Raw genomic sequence first — 21,866 nt, 5'->3', positions numbered from 1 at the left:
TCTTCACAGACATATTTCCAATAACCAGAAGATCTCCCACTTGGCACCACCTCTCAAAGATCCTACCACCTCCCAGTACTTCCATTCTGGGGATCAGGGCTTAACTCATGAGCCTTTGGAGGACACTTATCCAGACCATAGCAGTATACAATCACTAGTCTTCATTTATATTAAAGGTCTTATGTAAAATAATCATTAGGATGACTACTGTTAAAATAAAAGTAACACATGTGGGTGAGGATGTGGTACATATTGAAATTTTTATGCTTTGCTGATGGAAGATTAAATGTTATAGCCACTATGAAAAACAGTTTCACAGTTATATGGAGTTACTGTATCACTTTGCAATTCTGTTCCTAGGTGTATAGATAAATTTTTTTCACTGTCTTAGTTCATTTATGCTGCTACAACAAAATACCTGAGACTGGAAAATTTATTTCTAAGGGTTCTGAAGTCTGGAAAATCCAAGAACAAGGCACTGGGAGATTCAGTGACTTAATGAAAGCCTGTTCTTCAGAGATGGTGCCATTTTTATGTAGATATCCCCTTATGGTGTGTGGACAGGGCAGAAAAGCAAAAAGGTCTACCTACTTTCCTTGCATCCTTCTGTATTGGAATTACTTCTGTCCACAAGGGTTGAGCCATATAACCTAATTGTCTCTGAAATGCTCGACCTCTAAATACTGTTGCTTTGAGGATTAATCATTATGAATTGGAAGCCATGCCTAAATTAAAATCATAGGTAAAAGCAGTACATGCATTGATCATTTCAATAAGTGATGAGAACCATGTAATTGATTTCTTCACTCTTTCTCTGTATTCCTGAACAAGGTAAGGAAGCATCACATTTGTAGTATTGGTTTAATATAGTTCACTATACTTTTTTCTAACTTCCAAAGACCAGTGCCCAAATATTGTTGCTTGTTCTTCATAGGAAACTTAGTCTCTTTAGCTATATAAATTTCTAATAAAATGACATGCCTTAGCCATTTCTATAAAACAAATATAAGCACAATTATGAGCTTCAGCAGTAAACATAAGGCTGAATGAGGTGCATGTTTCCATGTATTTCTTGTTTTAGTATTAATTTCCAAAGGTATCAGTCAACATTCCGGCTAGTTTGAGGCTGGAATGGAGAAGAAAATGCCAAGTCCATATTCCTTGGTTTATCATTTTAATTAAATAAAATAGCATTAAAAATAGAGACGAAGATAACTGCCTAAGTTTTGGTTATCAAGCCTTCACCTCCATGAAGCAGGACCCTGTTAAGTTGTATAAAAGGGTGAATGAGCCTTCCTCACCAAACCAGATGACCTTTCATTTCCTTTGGAACAGCCAGCTGTTCAGGACAGACTTTACTGGTCTTACTGCTCCTTTTCTTAAAGTAAAAGAGAGAGCCTTCTCCAGATGTTCTTAAAAGGTGAAGACAAATAATGAGGAGCCAATAAAGACTGAACATAGATAGGTCAAGCTGCATTGTGTACCTTGCACTGGCTGCAAAGTATGATATAATTCCTAACAAAGTATGATATAATTACTATCTGGCTTTCCCCAATCCAGAGTAGTGCTATTCCATGTTCCTTATTACCCTCATGGAAGGGGTGGTGGAGGGGGAACCAGTCTAAATTTTTATCTAATATTTAAGCCTGTTACCTTGTGTAGGGTATGGTAGGGATTGTACAGACCAGCATATGCAGGCCTCTTAAGTCTGTCTGACCAGCATGCTCTTCTGCCTATCTTTATCCCTGTAGTATCATATGTAAGTGGAAGTTTCAGATGCCTTTTGCCTCAGGTTTAACTACTAACCATTGGCTGAGATCAGTCTTCTAGTATTGCTTGTGAAATGAAAGTGGTTAACAAGCAGAAGGCAAAATAAACTAAAATTCTATGATGTTGCATGGAAAATAGCAACATGAATTTTGACTATATGTTGAATATAGAGCACCTTTACTTGCGTCTGTTTTTGAATAATTTGTATACAAAATTTTCTGACTTTTACAGTTATTTTACTGAAGCTCTTTAGTGAAAGAATAACATCCCCTAAAAGGTTCTTTCAGCTCAGACTTTTTTTCTTACTGTACTGAAAACCAAAGAAATATGTAATATTATAGAATATTGAAGCTCTAACAGATAACATATCTGGTCAGGTGGATCTACTCCTATAAAAGGATTAAGTAATGATTTCTACAGCTGATAAATGGTCCTCCAGTGTCATGTGGCTGCCTAGTGGTAGGGCAAAGTCCATCACTTACCCTTTTATTTAGAATTTGTTCAAACATTCAAATAAAATTTTCCAATGAAACCTTAGAAACAGAGAGCTATAATGTGATAAGGTCATAATCAATCCTTGGTTCTCATTCCATTATCTTCTTTGTAAAATTCCAACAAGGATTATCCCAAATAGGGTAGGCATATTTTACCATGGTGGCCTCAACTCCACAAAAGGCTAGATTTCTAGATTTTTAAATAGAGGTTTCTGGCCTTCCCTTTTGGTGAGGTCCCTTAGAGCCAGAGAGAGACAGGTGGTATTGAGAGAAGAATACAATCATGTACTCTTAAAATTTAATTTTTACCTTTTTTCCCCCCAACAAATTTTGCAGTTTTTTTCTGGGTGGTACAGTGTATTGCCTGATGTTTTCAGGTTAAAAGTATTAATATTTTAAATATAAGCATAAAATTTACCTCACTTTCTACGTTCTGTCTTTGGTTTGTTGTTTTCCTTCTAGTGTTTTGTATTCCAGGTGTCTCAGAAATGAGCACTGTTGGGGTCTCTCATTAGCCCTGAGCATCCCAGTCCATAGCTGCTGACCAAGTGACCACAGAGCCAGGCCTATGCTGCTCCATAGGGTAGGCAAGCCCTTCTGATGGCTAGTTGTCACTGGTAGAATGTCTAGCTGCTCACATCCTAGCCTTCTGAATCATAGCAGCCTTTCAGAATCTCTCAGAACACAAGAATAAGTGAACAAATTCTAGAAACCATTACTTTTTTGGGGAAACAGAAATGGCGAAGAGGAGTATAGGTTGTGAAGACTGGAGAAGGTGCTCTGGATGGTACCTGGATAGGCCCTGGACTTGTGAAATTGAGAAATCTTCAAGGAAGGTGTGGAAGCAGAAGCTATCAAAGAAAAGCATAGAAATAAAAGGAGATTTGGCAGGGAGGGACAGCAACAATGTAGAAAGACTTGACCAGAGGGACTTTTGCTAATGGTGGGATTTCTGACGAGATAAGGCCCAGAATCCTGGGAAGTTAACTGTGATTCCATCAAGAAATCTCAGGTCTTTACAATGTGATATCTGGACAGAGGAAAAGGTGGAGAAAGAGGTGGCGATCCCCCCGAACTGTCTCCAGGGTTGTCAAAAGCCTTAGACAACCATTGCAATTCAGCACATCACACAGGGTGAGCTCTACTGAGGCAGCATATGCAGAGGTGTTTTGAAATCCTTTTAATGTATCTATTAGGTTAAGTTGACTGAAAGAAAAGATCTCAGCTCAGGAAAAAAAGGACAATATATTTTAAAGTAATACGGAGACCAGGAGTGGGCATCTTTAGGGATCGATGTGTTTCTTCTCCCTCATTCCCTCTCCTCACCTTCCCTCTCCTGTTCTGCTGCCTCCTTTGTTAACCTTCTCTTCTCTCTCTTTTTTATTTCAGACCTCTCTCTCTCCTTCTCTGCATATCAAATTTATAATCTGTCCATCATCAGCTGTCTCCATTCTCCTTCTCTCCATATCTTTCTAGTCCTTTCAAACACTGGATTGCATATAGTATATTTCACCATGACTTCACTACTGACTGGCACAGTTTCTTGTTTTAGTCTCTTTATACATTTTGAAAACAAAGAATAACACTGACTTAGCTCTCCCTTTCAGACCACCCCACAGGCTATGTCATGTGCTATGAATCATCAGCTGTCCATCCATCTGGTCCTGATTCTTGGGCCACTCACCTAGAGGCATGACCATGGAAGAGTCATAACGGCATGAAAAGTGGATATTTAAACAAAGGAGACTGTGATTGGGTTGAGGAATTAGCAGTGTAAGCCTCTAGAGAGGCTCAAGCTCAAAAGTATTGCAAGATAACGAATGGAAATGCCATAGAGCAGGGCTGTTATAGAATACAACGTGGTACAACACAGATTCCAGACTTCATTTATAAAAGACAAGGGCAGACACATAAGGAAGTTATGTTAGCTGCAAGAGAACAAACAAGCGTTGGACTTGAGAGGTTGATGAATCACTATAACATTTGTTTGTCTCCCTTATATGATATCAAATCTCAGAAAGGCAGCTGTTCACATTTTTTCTGTGTGCCTGGTAAATCATCTCAAGCTGCTGCAGATTCAGTATCATGCATATGACAAAATTAGGCAAGTCAACTGTGTGTTACATGAGTGGTTCATTTCACCTGATGTTGTATTACATTTGCAACTGCGTCTGCATCTCAGACACGTTACATTAACTGATGTTCATAACGATAACCCTGAGTCATTAAGGAAATGTTGTATTATGTCTGGGACAGTATACTTAAGAAATAAAGACATGCAATGGAGGAGGATCTAATACTTACTGAGTACCTGCTGTATTGCAGATATGGGGAGAGATGTGCTACTAATGTAATTGCTTTTAAGCAACAGAATCCTGAGAGACAGGGACATTTATGCCCGTTTTACAGCTTAGAAGATGTGTTCTCATAGGTTAAATAAATTAACCAAAGTCAAGTAATGAATACAAATGCATTTTACTCTGGAACTTTACGCCTTCCATCACTAATGTATTTACTTATAATATAAAGAAATTTTCAAGTCAGGATTTAAGAATTATTGTATTTAGTCAAACTTGAGTGTCCACATGGCCATGCAAGATGGTTAACTGTCCTGTGAACTATGCATTATCATCCTCAAGTTACAAGTTGAGAAAATTGAAGTTCACTGAGGCAGAATGTCTTACCCAAGGCTATGCACTTAGAAAGCTGTGGCTTCAGTCTGATTTGCAGGCTTCTTTTTCTCAGTCCACCACTTAAATGCCAGTTTTCTTAAGTTTCAGTTTTGACCTCAGCCCCTTTTTTTCTTCTTCTTAATATACTTCTTCAGGGTAGTTTCTGATGTAATAAGTCTGAAACTTTACAACTTTGCATTCTGCCTCTTTTTGTTACTTCCTTCTTCATATCTCATAGAACACTGAAAATCAAACTATGCAATTTGTTGTTTTCAACAGTCCCTAAGATTGCCTCCCACCCTACACTGCCTGTTTCAGTAGTACCAGGGTACCTAGCAGGAACCTCTGCCATCCTACTTGATTCAGGACATGTAGACTGACCATCTCCTACTGTCCTTGATGCACATCTCATCCTTCCTCTTCCTATCTCGCTTTCCTTGATTTAGGTCAATTCTAAACAGTTGCCATAGACTTCTTAGTCTTTCTCAATGCCATTGGGGTGATCTTTCTATGGTGTTCTTTTGGTCATGTTTCCTTATTGCTCACAATTCTTCCCAAGACATAACTAGAAACTTGAAGAGCTTGCTAATGTTAAGGAGCACATTTTTTTCCGAGTTTATGTAATCCATCAGTCTGGCCCTTATTAGAAAATTCTCATTGGTGTCATCATCACCCATCTGTTGAAATCAATTTACATAAGTAAACCCCAGTTGTAGACCTCAGCCAGGCCCCAGTCCTGCATCTCAGAGTGACTTTCAAATTAGGGTAGCCTCCAATCCCATGGCCTGGAAGGGCCAAATTCTCTGGGCTTCTTCCTGCATCCAGTAGAACTTCTGTATCTCCTGTCAGCTGCCTTCATAAACTCTGGAAACCTTTCTTGATTTCATATGAGGCCCATTCAGATTAAGCCATTCAGACTAAGATCTTCAGATGCTGTGAAAGATCTGTGTTTGCAGAGATGGGTCAGATTCCTTACTCTGTGGCTTGCTTCCGCTTGTTGGCTCCTTCTGCTGTCCCCGCCCCCCGCCCCACCACTTGCTCCTTGACTGATTTCTTATAATTTCTCAGAGTGTCAAATTCTTCTTCCACCCTGCTTAGAAATTCCCCTCTCCCATTTACCACTCACAATTTGTACTGCCAGATACTCCAGAGTTTTAACTGACTAAAGAGCCTGCCACTTAGCACCCTCCATGAGGAGTTAACTTTATAAATAACAACAACTCTGTTACATATTCATTAAATACACATTAATTCATTGTGTTTGTGAGAAAAAGCTACAAGATAGCTATGTTGCATATTGCTAAACTGAAGTTTAGGTAGATCAGTTGACTTTTCCCAAGATACTGACTAGTTAGTTGTGGCTAAAATTTGAATCCAGATTTCTGATTCAGAGGCATGCATGAAAGCTCTTGACTTAACTGATTCCAATCCTGTTATCTGGTAAGCAAATGTTTTCTTATTTCTTTCCTTTCTTGCACCTTCCTCCCCACCCCCCACCCCCACTTTCTTTCTCCCTTTTGTTATCTTCCTTCTTCTCATCCCCTCTTCTCTGTTCTCTTTTTAGAATTCGTAATCACAGTGTGATCTATTCAGTACCATGGTATGTTAGTTTAACCCCAGGATTTATAATTTACCTCACAAACCATTTTAGTTTTACCTGAAAACTGGTCTCTATTTTATCCACAGAACATAAGATCTTCACAAACCCCGTCCACTGGTAAAGGGGAAAGCTGCCTTCAGGTGAAGGCCAATCTCAAGTTCAGGGTTCCTGATGATGTGAACAACAGTCTCTCAGCTAGCTCTCCCTGAAATTGCTAGTGTTCCTGAAGGCTTCCTGGTCTATAGGACGTAGGGAAGTGTGTCCTAGGAACCTTTCCAGTGCTGGTGAAGAAAAAAGGTCTGCTGGTGTTCGGCAGGTTCTTGTTTAGCCCACACCTACAATACTCAACATACCAAAGGACCTGGCCTCTCTGGGGTAACCTTATAGTTCTACTGGAGTCCTTGATAATCAGTTAGTAATTTACAACCCACTAGAATTGAGCAGGGCTCAATGTCAGGGAGATGTCTCTCTTCCAGCCTGCTCCTCCATTGGCTTGGCTTCCTGATGGCAGGGAACCCTCAGCACAGTGATTCCTTGTACAGTATTTGGTTGCATCTAGCAGAGAAGTCCCTGGCCTGGGTTGCCCCCTCACAGACCAGAGTCCCCAAATTGGAAATAAGAACATTTGTTCTCTCTAGTTTCTTCATAGGTCTTCTAAGAAATCTTGCACAGTGGGTAAAGGATGGATGTTCCTTCTCTCTCCAGATCATTGTCTCCTTTTTTTTTTTTTTTTTTTTTTTCACTCTAGTCAAACAATAATGGCAGACCTGTTAACCCTTGAGTTCAGTTTTTCAAGCTTGGCTGTTGACATGCCAGAAGGGATGCAGAAATTTGAAAAATGCTTTCTCTATAAGTTTGCCCTGCTTTAATGGCTTGAATACATACAGTTTCATGTGAGAAGGTGACTGTTCCTTTAGCTGTTCTCTGTATACACCTAAAACAAATCTTAAGTTCATAAGCAGAAGAATATCTCAGACTGGTTAGGAACAACTAAAGAAAATAAAATTGGTAATATTTAAGATAGCTCCCTTAATTAAAAGGTATATCTATAATTTTTACTTTTATGTTTGATTTACACTGAGATTTTAAGACAACAGAAGCAAAATAGCAACTGAGAGATTAAACTTTTGATCTAGTAAGTTTTAACATTAAATCATCTCATATGTACAGGGATGATATGTCCAGAGGACATCCCTGTGTCTTATAGACTAGAAAGCCATTGCTTTTTCTAGTGATTTACTTCTGTAAAAGTCATGTCTTTAAATTTTAATATCATTTTCCTACTATTCTTAAATAAATGTCAGTTAAATTTGAACTACAATTTCCCTTAAATAACCACTAGCTTCTAATTTTAATTTGTTTATTTCTTGTTTTGATCTTTAGCCCCTTTTTTTAAAAGGCCATATTTTTTTTTTTTTTTGTGCTGAGTTTGTTAGAAAGTAGCTAGTGAAATAGCTTTTGTTTGAATTTTTGTGATTTCATTATTTTCTTCTTAGGATTATTTTCCATGAAATATCTACATTTGAAGTTTCAGAAACCTTTATATTTATCGATGCGATTCAATATAATATTTCTTGAAGTTTTTAAAAATGTTTCATAACTTCTGAAATATGTGACTCAGTACAACTAGCATTTCTTTCAGTCCCTGCTCCCACCAGTTTCATTAGGGAATTATCTTATTAATCTAAGATTCCAATTACTGCCACAAAATGAAACATTATTTTTTTATGGGTCACAGGTAAGTCTGTAGTAGACATTTCTCTTTCTGCCACCTCTGCATATCAGTCTCTTTTCTACAAAGAAAGTGGAAATGGGAAATGTTGAAACATTAAACAATTCTGTTTCTGTGTAGTGGGCATCTTTCATGGCTTTCAATGGGGACTTTTATTCATTTTCAAATTATAAACAATGGCCTATTATTGTAATAGTTGTAAAGTAAGATTTTCTGAAATATAATTAATTGATAATTTTCAAAATTTAGAAAAGGAGATAAATTAAATCTTTTATTAGGTGTATTTTTTTTTAACCCTGAGATATGAAGACTTTTAAGTGAGGCTCATACTACTTTTCTTAGTATGGTTCTTGGTTATGTTAAATAAAGTATTTTTGTAATGAGTTTTTAGACAAATTTTAGCAAAATAAAACTAGATAATAGTCTGTGTGTCTCTGTAAAAGCAGCCTTGCATTAATATTTGGTAATGTAGAAGGGAGACAAACAATTTAAATATTGAAGGACACAATTTATCAATTGGTAAGTCAGGTTCAAATATGGCCTTATAAAAGGTGACTATTGGGAAAAGTGTAAGCCAATTAGTGAGTTCCCTATACAGACACACATTTGGGAGCTGCCAATTATTTACAAAGCAACCTTACTTGGGAGTAGATGGATTTGATAATATGGAAGTGAGTGGCCTGTAGATTTGGAAGTTTTTGTATTTATACTGCCTCTATGCCTCTGAATTGGGCACTACCCTCCTCCCCAGAAACAGAAAAGTTAAAAAGGCTACCAAGAATGTTTCATTTTCTTTTTCTTATAGCAGGAATTCATACATCTGTTAAGAGATTGGTCCTTCAATGACTTCATTGTATACATTGTTAATGTTAATATGTTTCTTGACTGTTTTCATATTAAATACCATTCCTATAAAGTACAATTAGCCTACTATTGGATTGATATCAAAACATTGATTTCTAGCCATTCAATTAATCCTAGTTAAGCATTAGTACAAAATCTGCAAGATCAGAAAGTTTTTAGTGCCATCTTGAATCCTAAGATTACAGAATTAATTTAAAAATACTGTTTGCAGATAATATATTCCAAAAAGAGATTTAAGAAGCGTCAGTTTTTTCAAAGGGGTTATATCTTCTTCATATGCATTCTTCAGTAGTACTGAGGAAACAGCTGTCAGGTAAATTATAAAAATACATGATAAACAAAACCAGCTCATCTTTTTAATTGATTTTAATCTAGCTTCATCTAGGCAGCATAATGCCCTTTACTGATAGTAGGGTGAATAATATGAGTGCAATTAGCAATTCACCATGACTTAAAAATATAGCGCCTTCATCTATTACTAACATAGTTAATGTCCAACGTTGCAAATTATTGGAGGAACTATTGAAGACTAACTGGTAATTAGTCATATTGCTTAGTTCAAGCTTAATTTCTAGGAACAAAGGAGACAACTTGATTACTGGTAGTAATAGCAATGAATTATGGGAAATTGCAGCTGAATAATTTATTGATTGATAGTGACTGAAAGTCATTATCCTCTGATGGCTGTTTGAACAGCTAATGTGAAACCATGCAACTGATGTTTGTCACAAAATGCCTGCCACATTCACTATTTCCTGATTGTTATCCTTATTCTTTGCAGCAGACCATGTAACATAGATGGAGGAGCGCTGAATCTAAACTTATTTTACTGCTGATGTAGGAAGTTCTTTTCAGTTTTAAATGCCTGCCAAAACAAGAGGGAATGGATTTTATTTAGTTACCTGAAGAAATACTAAATATTAAATGATGAAGAGAATCAAGGTTTCTGTTTGATATTCTGTTACAATATTCAGCATCAAAGGTTAGCATGGCCTTTTTTATATAGAAGTCATTAAGAATGGCCCATGGTTTTACTGTGTACCAGATAAAAAGAGAGAAGGTTGACTCTGACAACTGTCAATATCATTTATTTATTTTCTTTTAAACTAACCGCTCCCTCCATGGGAATTGCCTACAGTCCTCTTGAGTTTTGTTCTGCTTACCACAAAACATCAGGATTCCAGTTAAGTTTCAAGATAGAATTCACATGGAATACCTAATCATCTTGATATATTGGATATCGGGAATATTTAGAGATATAATCAAAGTTTAGAAATTTAATTTACATAGTTAGCTTCAAACTTGGCTAATAAACACTAATTTATTTACATCTATCAATAAGATTAAATCCCTTGCATTGAAAATCATCAGCTAATGGTTTTACCATTAAATTGTGTGAAGCTACTCTAATCCGTTATGTGGAATTTTCTATAACAAAATAAGAAGCTGGGCATGGCGAAACAAGCCTGCAATCCCAGTGACTTGGGAAGGCTGAAGCAGGAGGATCGTAAGTTGAAAGCCAGGCTTAGCAATTTAGCAAGGCCCAAAGCAACTTAGGGGTACCCTTTTTCAAAATAAAAAAAAATAAAAGGGCTAGGGATGTGACTTGGTGGCTAAGCACCCCTGGGTTCAATCCCTGGTACCAAGAAAAATAAAGTAAAATTAAAATAAGAAAAAGCAACAACTAACTCACTGTATCTGATGAAGGGACTGAATTTTGACACCTTTTTCTTTTTCCTAACAGATTGGGTCCATAATGGAAGTTTATAAAAGTATCAACAGGTTATCAAGGTTCAGTGCCCTCCTTATCTTTGCATTCTTGTCATCTTTAAAACTGATCACTTGTCTATCACCTGCCTATTTCAAGTACAGTGTTCGGCCATTATCATTAACACAGAGACTTATCTATTGGTTACCTGCTCACAATCTTGCAATGTTCTGGTTGCCTTAATGGTTTCTCACAATGCACAGGTACATCTTAAATGTGAGATAGAATACTTTTGTTCAAATGGTTTGTATATGGTGTGTGCAGTGTATGGCGGGGATCTGTAATTAAGTAAATAGACATCATTTAGTGAACATTTCCCCAACCTGACAGATACTTGTTTTAACAGTTACGAAATGACATTCTAAAGGATTTCTCTTGGTGCTTGTTATGGTTTGGATATGAGATGTTCCCCAAATCTTCTGTGTTCATGCAGTATTATTCATGAGTGAAGAGATTGAATTGTGAGAGCTGTAACCTAATCAGTGCACTCTAATTTGAATGGACAAACTGGGTATAACTGTAGGCAGGTGGGGCGAGGCTGGAGGATTTAGGTCACTGGGGGCCTGGAGGGGTTCATCTTTTCTGTGGCCCCTTCGCCTCTCTTGCTGTGCTTCCTTGTTGACAAGAGGGCAGCAACTTCAGTCTTGTCATCCTTCCTCCTGTGATGTTCTGCCCTATCTTGGGCACAGGGCAGTGGAGTTGGCAGTCCAGGGACTGAGATCTCTGATACCATGAGCCAAAATAAACTTACCTTCCAAGTTGTTCTTGTCAGGGGTTTTGGCCACAGAGACACAAAAGCTGACTAAAACAGATGTTGATTAACAAGACTCCTTCTGAAATTTTTAGTCAATCTCTCCCTCACTGTGTATAAGTTTAAGTAGTTAACTGAGAGTGAGGAGGAAAATGGATGGGTTTGTTGATGTCTTGTTGGATAGTCCTGTAAATCTTAATCCTTCTAAGCTTAAATGACTGACAGTTACACATTTTAGAAAACAATAGTCATAATAATCATATAAATTATTATTATTTATATATTTAGGAAGAATTATACATAGAATAGGCTAACTACTCTTTGTGATCTTGAAAAATACTTAGAAAATGGATGAATTGCTAGGAAAATTTCTTTCTTTTGCAAAAAAAAAATGTTTGGATTCTATAAGGAGTATGAAGTTTTGAGATTTTTACCCCACTTTCAGGCTAACAGTTTAGCATGCCATGGATTTTATGGCATATACTGTCAGAAAACATGATACTCCCATATAAGAAACAAAGACATTTTTTTACTCAGTGCACATCAAGAAGCTTGGACTTCACTGTCCCTCCAAGTCCTTTGGAGTTGACATGAAGGGGGGCCAGAACAATGAACACAGTTGGTTCATATCACAGCTGGGAACCAGGAGCTCAGGAAACCTGAATCTTTTATAGCCGGCAAAATGCAAATCTGCTTGAATTTGCTCTGTTCTGTAGAGAGTCATTATCTTTATTATAGTAAACAATCAAAAAAAAAAGTCAAAATAAAAAAGCTGTGAAACTCTTGTCTTACAAGGTTGTTTACAAACACCCTTGTAAAGATAGTTCAACACAAAAGGGCAGTTTGTGCTTCTGCTTTCCCTACATGCCAGAAATGAGAGAGACTCAGATACCTGACTCCTTACATAACTACTCTGCACTAAGGACTGAGATTGCTTTGGGGAACATGAGGAACAAGACTAACATGGTTCTTAACTAACATGGCTCCTAAGGTACATATTTTTGATTCAGATAAAGAGAAAGAGAACATAGGGGAAGCAACAGAAATGGAAAAGTGTCCATTTTACCAATAAAATTTTCTAAATTGTATGACCTTAAGAATGAATATATTAGAGAGGGTAGGGAGGGGAAGTATAGAAGTTAATTAGATTAGACAAAGGGGAATGAAGGGAAGGGAGAGGGGTGGGAATAGGAAAGACAGTAGAGTGAATCGGACATAACTTTCCTGTGTTCATATATGAATACATGACCAGTGTAACTCCACATCATGTACAACCAAAAGAATAGGATCCAGATTGGAATGGGTTGCATTCCATGTGTGTATAATATGTCCAAATATACCCTACTGTCATGTATGTCTAAAAACAACAAATAAAAAAGTAGTATACAATAAAAAATGAACATATTTAATCCAGACTGAATTAATATGTGTTGTGATACATAATAGTGTTATTAATATTTTACTAAACTTGGGATATATATATATATATATATATATATATATATATATATATATCAATCTAATATTGAAAGTTTAACATTTATATCACATACAATACACAATTAAGATTGATTTTGTATTGTTTTCTGCCTTTTGAAGAAAATGAAATTTTATTACAAGTACCTATTATGCATGGTAGGTGCTTGTAATATTCATCTGTCTATGGCAACGATAAAAATACTGCAATGAAAAGTCAATCATGAGAAAGAATCAGTCTAAAGTATTTTTTGAAATAAATAATAATCAATAGTTCTGTGGAGTATCTCTTGATCTTGTGTCTTCAAGTTACTTTTTAAAATATTTTTCTGGCCTTTTCATAATTCTTCAGTGATTTTAACAAATTATAGTCTAGTGAAATTTTTCACCTTCCTTCGCACCACTTTTTAAGCAAAGCTAAAATGCTTACCTTTGCCCAGGGTATAGTCTCCTTAGATATGCATCATCTCACATAGTACCTCTCTGTGGTAAATGGGACTTCAGTCAAATTGACATGTTCCCTTTGCTTGGTTTCCATGGAAAGTTTTTATCTGATTGTAAGATTTTACAACTTTACAGTAATTTTTCATTTATTCACAATTATTGGATCACACACTTTTCAGGTTCAATAAATATTCTAGTGAACTGAATATTGTTACCCCATATATACCACAGCATTTAGAAAGCATTTATAACAATTTTTCCAAAGACTCAAAGACAAGCATATTTTAAGCTAAAGTTACAATCAAACTGATTGGCTCTTTTATTTATGGCAGTCAAGCTAACAGTGATCTGTTGCATCTAATCTTTTATTAAGAACAATAGCTAGACTGTGGAGCCAACCTAGATACCCTTCAATGGATAAAAAAAAAAAAATGTGGCATTTATACACAATGGAATATCACTCGGCACTAAAAAATAACAAGATCATGGCATTTGCAGGGAAATGGATGGCATTAGAGCAGATTATGCTAAGTTAGCCAATCCCCCCAAAAAACAAATGATATAAGGGAGGTGACTCAAAACGGGGTAGGGAGGAAGAGCATGAGAAGAAAATTACCTCTAGATAGGGAACAGAGGTGGGAGGGAAAGGGAGGGAGAACGGGAATTGCATGGAAGAGGGAAGGAGATCCCCTTCCTTATACAGAATACAGGTATGACGATGTGAGGGGAAAAACAAAGAAAAAAAGAAGTGGGTCACATTAGATTGTGTAGAGAGAAGTGATGGGAGGGGAGGAGAGGGGAAGGGGGGAATGGAAGGACAGCAGAATAAAATAGACATTATTATTGCTGTGGGTATATATGTGACTGCAACACCAATGTGATTCTGCAACCTGTACACTCAGAAAAATGAGAAATTATATCCCATCTGATTCAAATGTATGATATGTCAAGATCATTGTACTGTCCTGTGTAACTAATTAGAACAAATTAAAAAAAAAAAAAAGAACAGAGGTGTCTCCTTGAGAAAGTCAGTTTCTGAGCCAATATGTTGGCGCGTTGGGCCTACATTTTCTTCTGGTAGGAACTGGGTTTCTGGGCTGAATTCTAAGTCTTTGATCCACTTTAAGTTGAGTTTTGTCCAGGGTGAGAGATAGGGGTTAAATTTTATTCTACTGCATGTGAATTCCAGGTTTTCCCACCACCATTTGTTGAAGAGGCTATCTTTTCTCCAATGTATGTTTTTGGCACCTTTATCAAGTATGAGGTAACTGTATTTTTGTGGGTTTTTCTGTGTCTTGGCCTTTTTGCCTGCTTTGTTGCCAGTACCATGCTGTTTTTGTTACTGTAGCTCTTGTAGCATAATTGAAGATCTAGAATTGTGATGTCTCCTGCTTTGCTTTTCTTGCTAAGGATTTCTTTTGCTATTATGGGCCTAAAGAACAAGAAGTAAAATCAATAAATGGAATGATTTCAAACTGAAAAGCTTCTTCACAGAAAAGGAAACAATCAAGAACACAAAGAGAGAGCCTTACAGAATGGGAGAAAATCTTTTCACCTGTACCTCTGATAGAGAATTAATTTCCACTATATAAGAAAAAACTCAAAAAATGTAGTACCAAAAAATCAAATAACCCAATTGGTAAATTGGCAAAGGAACTGAACAGACACTTCTCAGAAGAAGAAATACGAATAGTCAACAAATATATGATAAAATGTTCAACGTCTCTAGCAATTAGGAGAAATGAAAATTAAAACTGCACTGAGATGTCATCCCGCTGCAGTCGGAATGGCAATTATGAAGAATACGAGTGACAATAAATATTGGCAAGAATGTGGGGAAAACTGTACACTCCTACATTGCTGGTGGGACTGCAAATTGGTGCAAATTTGCAGTCCCACCAGCAACACTGGAAAGCAATATGGCGTTTTCTGAAAAATCTAGGAATGGAACCACCATTTGACTCAGCTATCCCATTCGTTGGCATATATCCAAAGGAGTTAAAATAAGAATAGTACAGTGATGCAGCCACACCAATGTTCATAGCAGCTCAATTCATAATAGCTAAGATATGGAACCAATCTAGATGCCCTTCAACAAATAAACAAAGAAATGGTGGTATATACACACAATGGATCATTACTCAGCCATAAAGAAGAATGACTTTATGACTGTTGCAAGTAAATGGTTGGAACTAGAGACTATTATACTAAATGAAATAAGCCAATCCCAAAAACCCAAAGGTCAAATATTTTTGCTGATATGTGGAAGTAGCCCACAATAAGGGGGAGGAGAGAAGAATGTATATTTAGTAGATTAGACAAAGGGGAATGAAGGGAAATGAAGGAGGATAGGAAAAGGAATAATAGTAGAATTAATCCAAAACAATCTCCCTATGATGTACTTATATGAATACACCATAGTGATTTCCACCATAATGTACATCCAAAAAAATGTTGCATTAACTAGAATAAGATATATTCTATACTTGTACAATTATATCAAAATTAATTCTGTCATATTTAACTAAAAAGAACCAATTAAAAATAACAATGGTGGTTTCTAAATAGTCTCAAGGATGTAAAATATTGGACCAAATCTGCATTTACCCAGCATTTTACTTACTACCTGCTCCTTTCTACTATTCATACAGTTGCTTTAATGTCTTACTTTTAAAATCTTAAATATAAAATTTATAGAAAAAATGGTAATTACTTTTATGGTAATTGGGGTTTGGAATGAATTCAAATTTAAGTGAATCAAGTTTTCTTCTTTGTATGCTTTAAGCTAAATTTATTGCAAGTATTTAAAATTAACAAAATATATAATGATCAATTTAAAATATAACTCTGTTTAATCTAATATTCCATAGAGATAATCAACCTATTATAATATCATAGAACTAGCTCCTTAGTAATAATCTAGCACACCATTTCCATTTTACAGATGATGAAATTGGAACCCAAATAAGTTAACAGACTGACTCATGGTTTCCAAGATCATTATTTAATGAACAGGGAATAGAACCTTCATATTCCATCTGTCATTTCATGGCTCTTTCATAACCTTATTACCCTGAAATCTAGTGTAACATTAAGATATACCATCATTTTACATACCACTACGAAAGGGAAAAAAAATCTTAAAATTATGATTGTTTCATTAATGATACTATCATCACACAATGCATGAACCATCACATCTGTCCCTCTCCCTTATTGTTTTGAAACATTTTTTTTCAGCCATTATGAGGGATTAGGCAAGTTTTTTTCTTCATGGCAGTCAATTCTTTTGGTCAGTAACAAAAACATTACACAGCTTCATCTAATCATTGATATCTTTCCACCTGTTTGTTGCTTTCATAAATATTACTAATCATGGTTATTTCTTCATTGAAGAGTGTTTTACCAAGACCAAATTTATATCCTGTCCTTTGTTGCCATGCCTTTTCGTGTAAGCAATGAGTTTTTATTTCAGTGATGAGAATAAATTTTAAACAGTTGGTAAACTCAGCACAGGCTGTACGTACAATGCTTCTGGCTTAGCCAGGAGGAAGACAGTTGGATTAGCTACCATCAAGAGCAGGTAGAGCAACTATGTAAAGACTGTCCCTTGAATGTTTTCACAAACTTTGTGAGATGGTATCTATTGCAGAGACATTTGATTTCAGAGATGTTAAAATATAAATGCTACCACACCACCACCACCACCACCACCACCACTACTACTACTACTAATGAAATCTGAGTCTCAGAATTGATGAAATATGACTCCTCCTTAAGATTTACTAGAAGCATACTGCAAAACATTTCTTTTTGAGGAGTATTTTTTATAGAATACTCTGATTATTTACCTAAGAAGGTATTTTGTCTCTTGCTAGCACAACCAAACAAAGAAGTATATCTGGCACTCTTGATTGTGTTGTATATCCTATTTTGTTTTTACACTTTGCCACACCAAATGGTTTGCTTAGTGAATTCTTTTTAATACACTCATTCCAAGTTCTAGCTTGGGGTTTGGTGGGGTGATCTTACTTTACAAAACTTGTTTACATGTAATGAATGTTATGCATGAATTTTAAAAAGTGGAAGTGGTTTATTCTTCACTGTTTTTCAAAAATGAAATACATTTCAAGTGAACCTGATGTGTAAGTCATTAAACTACTAAAAGAAGTACCCAGTTATGTACTAAGTTTATCTGAATCATGATGAATATGCAGTAATAAGAAATTTGTCCTCCTCCTCCTCCTCCTTCTCCTCCTCCTTCTCCTCCTCCTCCTCCTCCTCCTCCTCCTCCTCCTCCTCCTCCTTCTCTTCTTCTTCTTCTTCTTCTTCTTCTTCTTCTTCTTCTTCTTCTTCTTCTTCTTCTTCTTTTCTTTTAAGGAAAAAAAATCTTGGTTTGGAATGTGATGAGTCTTTATAGAGGACAGGAATTTAATTTCAAAGAAGTTTTCAAACTGCTTCTAGCTCACTAAGTCATAATTACTATTTTGACAGTTACATCTCATAGACATTTATTTTAATTGCATATGTTAGCAATTCATTTTAGTATGACAGCCTCTGCCATTGTTGTGTTGCCGAATTATGCTTATGGAAATTATGTCAGAAACTCAACAGGTGGAGAACAGTAATTAACCTGAATCATCAATTAGCTTTTGTGAATACAGATGTCCTATGAATACATGCTAGTTGTTTTTTTTTTTCTTTATTTTCTAATTAAGTAAAATCTCACTATCCTGACTCTCTCTTTACCCACTATGTGGAACTATCACTAGGCCTTCTTGATTGACTTCCTAAATCCATCTTGAATCTGCTCTCTGTCTATACCATTGTCATTCTTGACAATGTTAACATTATCTTTCCTCTGTTTTGGCATATAGCTTTTTGTCTCTGTTTTCTACCTGGAAAACTGAAGGGTTTCTGACATGCAGGTCTGACCTTCCCACACCCACTTGCTTGAAATGATTCTGAGACTACTTCACAAGAAAAGCCTAATGTCCTTAAGAACAGCTGTGAGGCCATACATGATCAGTCCTTTCACCTACTGAGTCTTATCTGTGTGCTGACTCTTCCCACTGATGACATTGTCCTGCATTTGATGCTTTGAAGGTAGAGCCCCTTCTTCCTCCTCTGCAGGCCCTTTGCACATGGAATTGTTTCTCCTGCCTGGTGTATTCTTTCCACCCTGCCTAGCTTCTCTTGGCTTCTCCTTCATTTCACACATCAATTGTCACTTCAAATATGGCCATCTTTAAGGACTCAGGCCTAATCAGGGCCTTGTGTGTGTGTGTTCTAGTGGAAATATGACTCATCCTTTATTAATTCAAGCAGAGTATGTTTTGGTCACAATAAGCTTCATAAAGGTTGGAATCCTTTCTATTTACAACAGTATAGCTAGCCATTTGCACATCAACTGGTATAGAATAAGTGTTGGATGGTTACTTATTTAAAAAATTGATAATTACTGTAATGGAATGGGTTAAATTTACTTCACTGAGGTGAAGTAAAGAAAAGTTTAGCATGAAAAATAGTGTGACCATAGTAATTCTTATTTTTTAAATTGCCTTTGAGGAGTTTAATAATGGTTTGGAAGTACTTTTAATTAAAAATGTATCTTACCATTTTTGAGTCAGATACCTTATATATTCAGTTGGGCACTGCTACTTCCTAACCCTGTGAAGCTGAGCAATTAATTATCTTACTGAATCTGTTTCCTGCTCTGCTTACTCTAAACATTACTCTAAATATTTGCTTGTTGCAAAGAGAAAGCAGGTGGGGGGGTTGAGTGTAAACTGTAAAGCAGTGTTTGTAAGGTTTAACTATTTCAGCATGTTCAGCAGGTTCTTTTGGCCACTGATTTGATTTTTATAATGCACTTGTGAATAATTGCTAAATTTTAAAAATATTCTACACTTCTTATTCTCCACTAATTAAAACTGACTTTACCTTTAATAGTCTAAGTTTTATATATTTTTGGATATCAGATCTATTTGTTTTGGTAACAATTATTTATATTGAGGGCAATACTTATAAGGTTTGCCTCATCTGGAAAAAAAGGCTCATAATGAATATAAAATAACTACTAGTTTGAGAATATGTTTTGCTATCATATAAAATCCTTAATTGTACTTTTCAGCTCTTTCTTACAACAAAACACTAGTCATATCAGTAGATGACAGAAGACAAATTCAGTTAACTGGCTATTTTAATAATGTTTATATCTGGGTCAAATAGTCGTTCCATTCCATGTTTTCTAAGGAATCTCCATACTGCTTTCCAGAGTGGTTGCACCAATTTACAGTCCTACCAGCAATATATGATTCTATCTTTTCCCCCACATCCTCACCAAAACCTATTATTGCTTATATTCTTGATAATTGCCATTCTGACTAGAGTGAGATGAAATCTTAGTTTGCATTTCTCTAATTGCTAGAGATATTAAACATTTTTTTCATATGTTTGTCAGACAATTGTATTTCTTCTTCTGAGAAGTGTCTGTTCAGTTCTTCAGCCCATTGATTGATTGAGTTATTTGGTTTTTGGTTTTTAAGTTTTTTGAGTTCCTTATGTATCCTAGAGGTTAATACTCTATCTGAGGTGTGTGCTATAAAGATTTTTCTCTCCCATCTGTAGCCTCTATCTTCACATTATTGATTTTTTCCTTTGCTGTGAAGAAACTTTTTAGCTTGGATCCATCCCATTTATTGATTTTTTATTTTACTTCTTACACTTTAGAAGTCTTGTTAAGGAAGTCAGGTCCTAAGTCCACATGATGAAGATTTAGGCCTGTTTTTTCTTCTATTAGGCACAGGGTATCTGGTTTAATTTCTAGATCTTTGATCCATTTTGAATTGAGTTTTGTGCAGCATGAGAGGGAGAGGTTTGATTTCATTTTTCTACATATGGATTTCCACTTTTCTCAGTAGGATTTGTTGAAGAGGCTATCTTTTCTCCAATGTATGTTTTTTGTACCTTTCTCTAGAATGAGATAATCATATTTATGTACATTTGTCTCTGTACCATTTGTCTACATGTCTATTTTGGTCCCAATACCATCCTGTTTTTGTTTCTATTGTTCTGTAGTATAGTTTAAGGTCTGGTATTGTGATGCCTCCTGATTCACTCTTCTTGCTAAAGATTGCTTTGGCTACTCTGGGTTTCTTATTTTTTCAATTGTATTTCGTGATTGCTTTTCTAATTCTACGAAGAATATCATTGGGGTTTTAATAGGAATTGCATTAAATCTACATAGTACTTCTAGTAGTATATCCCTTTTATTAATTCTTCCTATCCAAGAGCAAGGGAGATATTTCCATCTTCTAAGGTCTTCTTCAATTTCTTTCTTTAGTGTTCTATAGTTTTTATTATAGAATTTGATTATGTAGAATATGGTTTTAGAGTTAGAGAACTACAGAGGCCATTTATTCTCTTCCCTTCATTTCACACATGATGAAAGTGAACCTTAGAAATGCATCTAGCTAAGACTGAAACACTGACTTTGCCTAGTGGCAAAATACAGCCAAAATATTAAAACAGATTGGCTGACCACTTGCTAAATGTCAAAAACAATGATGAACTTTGATTGGTACACACCACCCATTCCAAAGGAACTGGCAATCTAATGTCCTGTTACGAGTTTTTATTCTATAGTATATTAAGAAATTATTAAAGTGATTTTGAAAAAACAAGAATCCCAAAGCAAGATAGGGTTGAACTGTTGCCTTCTTTTCTTGGGGAATCACAATTTTTATCATTAATTGAATGGAAAAAAGAATATCATTAAGTTTTATGTTCAAAGTCCTTGAATTACAGTTTCTATGAATAACACTCCCTGAAAACAAAATAAACTAGAAATGATTTTATATTTATTTTCTTGTTTATAATATTAAACAATGTTCATTGTTTCCTTATTTTTTTCTTCTAATAACCACTTTATGGTCAGATTAGGATTAAAATTGTATTCAAAATCTGTATTTTTTTCCTTCAACAACTGCTTTCTATGTTCTTTACATCTGGCAAAATGACCTCTACCATTGCATCATTTTGTAAGAGGCAACCAGCAGCTTTAAAGAAAAAAACAATAAATTAATCTAAAAAGAAATATTTGAACATGAAAATCTGAATCATATAAATATTTTATATGGGAAACAGCAATAAAAATTAGTTTTTAGTTTAAAATAATGTTTATATTTAGCCCAAATATTGATCAGACTATGTAGGTTGCCATATTCTCATTTTGTAGGCATAGGTTGCTGGCAGCTGGAGGCCCCAGCAAACTTCCAGCTGCCAGCAGCTGGA

At 35.7% G+C, this 21,866-nt stretch overlaps 1 protein-coding gene and 1 long non-coding RNA gene across 4 annotated transcripts in view; both read left to right on the top strand.

Moving 5' to 3' along the window:
• Nkain2 (sodium/potassium transporting ATPase interacting 2) overlaps nt 1–21,866 on the top strand; it is a 979,120-nt gene that overhangs the window by 89,105 nt on the left and 868,149 nt on the right. The gene's annotated exons all lie outside the window — the stretch shown is intronic.
• The window catches only part of LOC131424698 (uncharacterized), a 39,194-nt gene continuing 31,691 nt past the window's right edge, over nt 14,364–21,866 (top strand). Inside the window, exon 1 of the long non-coding RNA XR_009228128.1 lies at nt 14,364–21,816. This is a non-coding gene — a long non-coding RNA (uncharacterized LOC131424698). The remainder of the gene's footprint in view (nt 21,817–21,866) is intronic.

The sequence above is a fragment of the Marmota monax genome, unplaced genomic scaffold, assembly GCF_021218885.2.
Source record: "Marmota monax isolate L192 unplaced genomic scaffold, Marmota_monax_Labrador192_F-V1.1 WCK01_AAM20220418_F8-fsc00198, whole genome shotgun sequence".
In the NCBI taxonomy this organism is placed as follows: domain Eukaryota; kingdom Metazoa; phylum Chordata; class Mammalia; order Rodentia; family Sciuridae; genus Marmota; species Marmota monax.
Note: the sequence above shows the minus strand (reverse complement) of the source record. Positions and strands in the feature narration are given on the sequence as shown.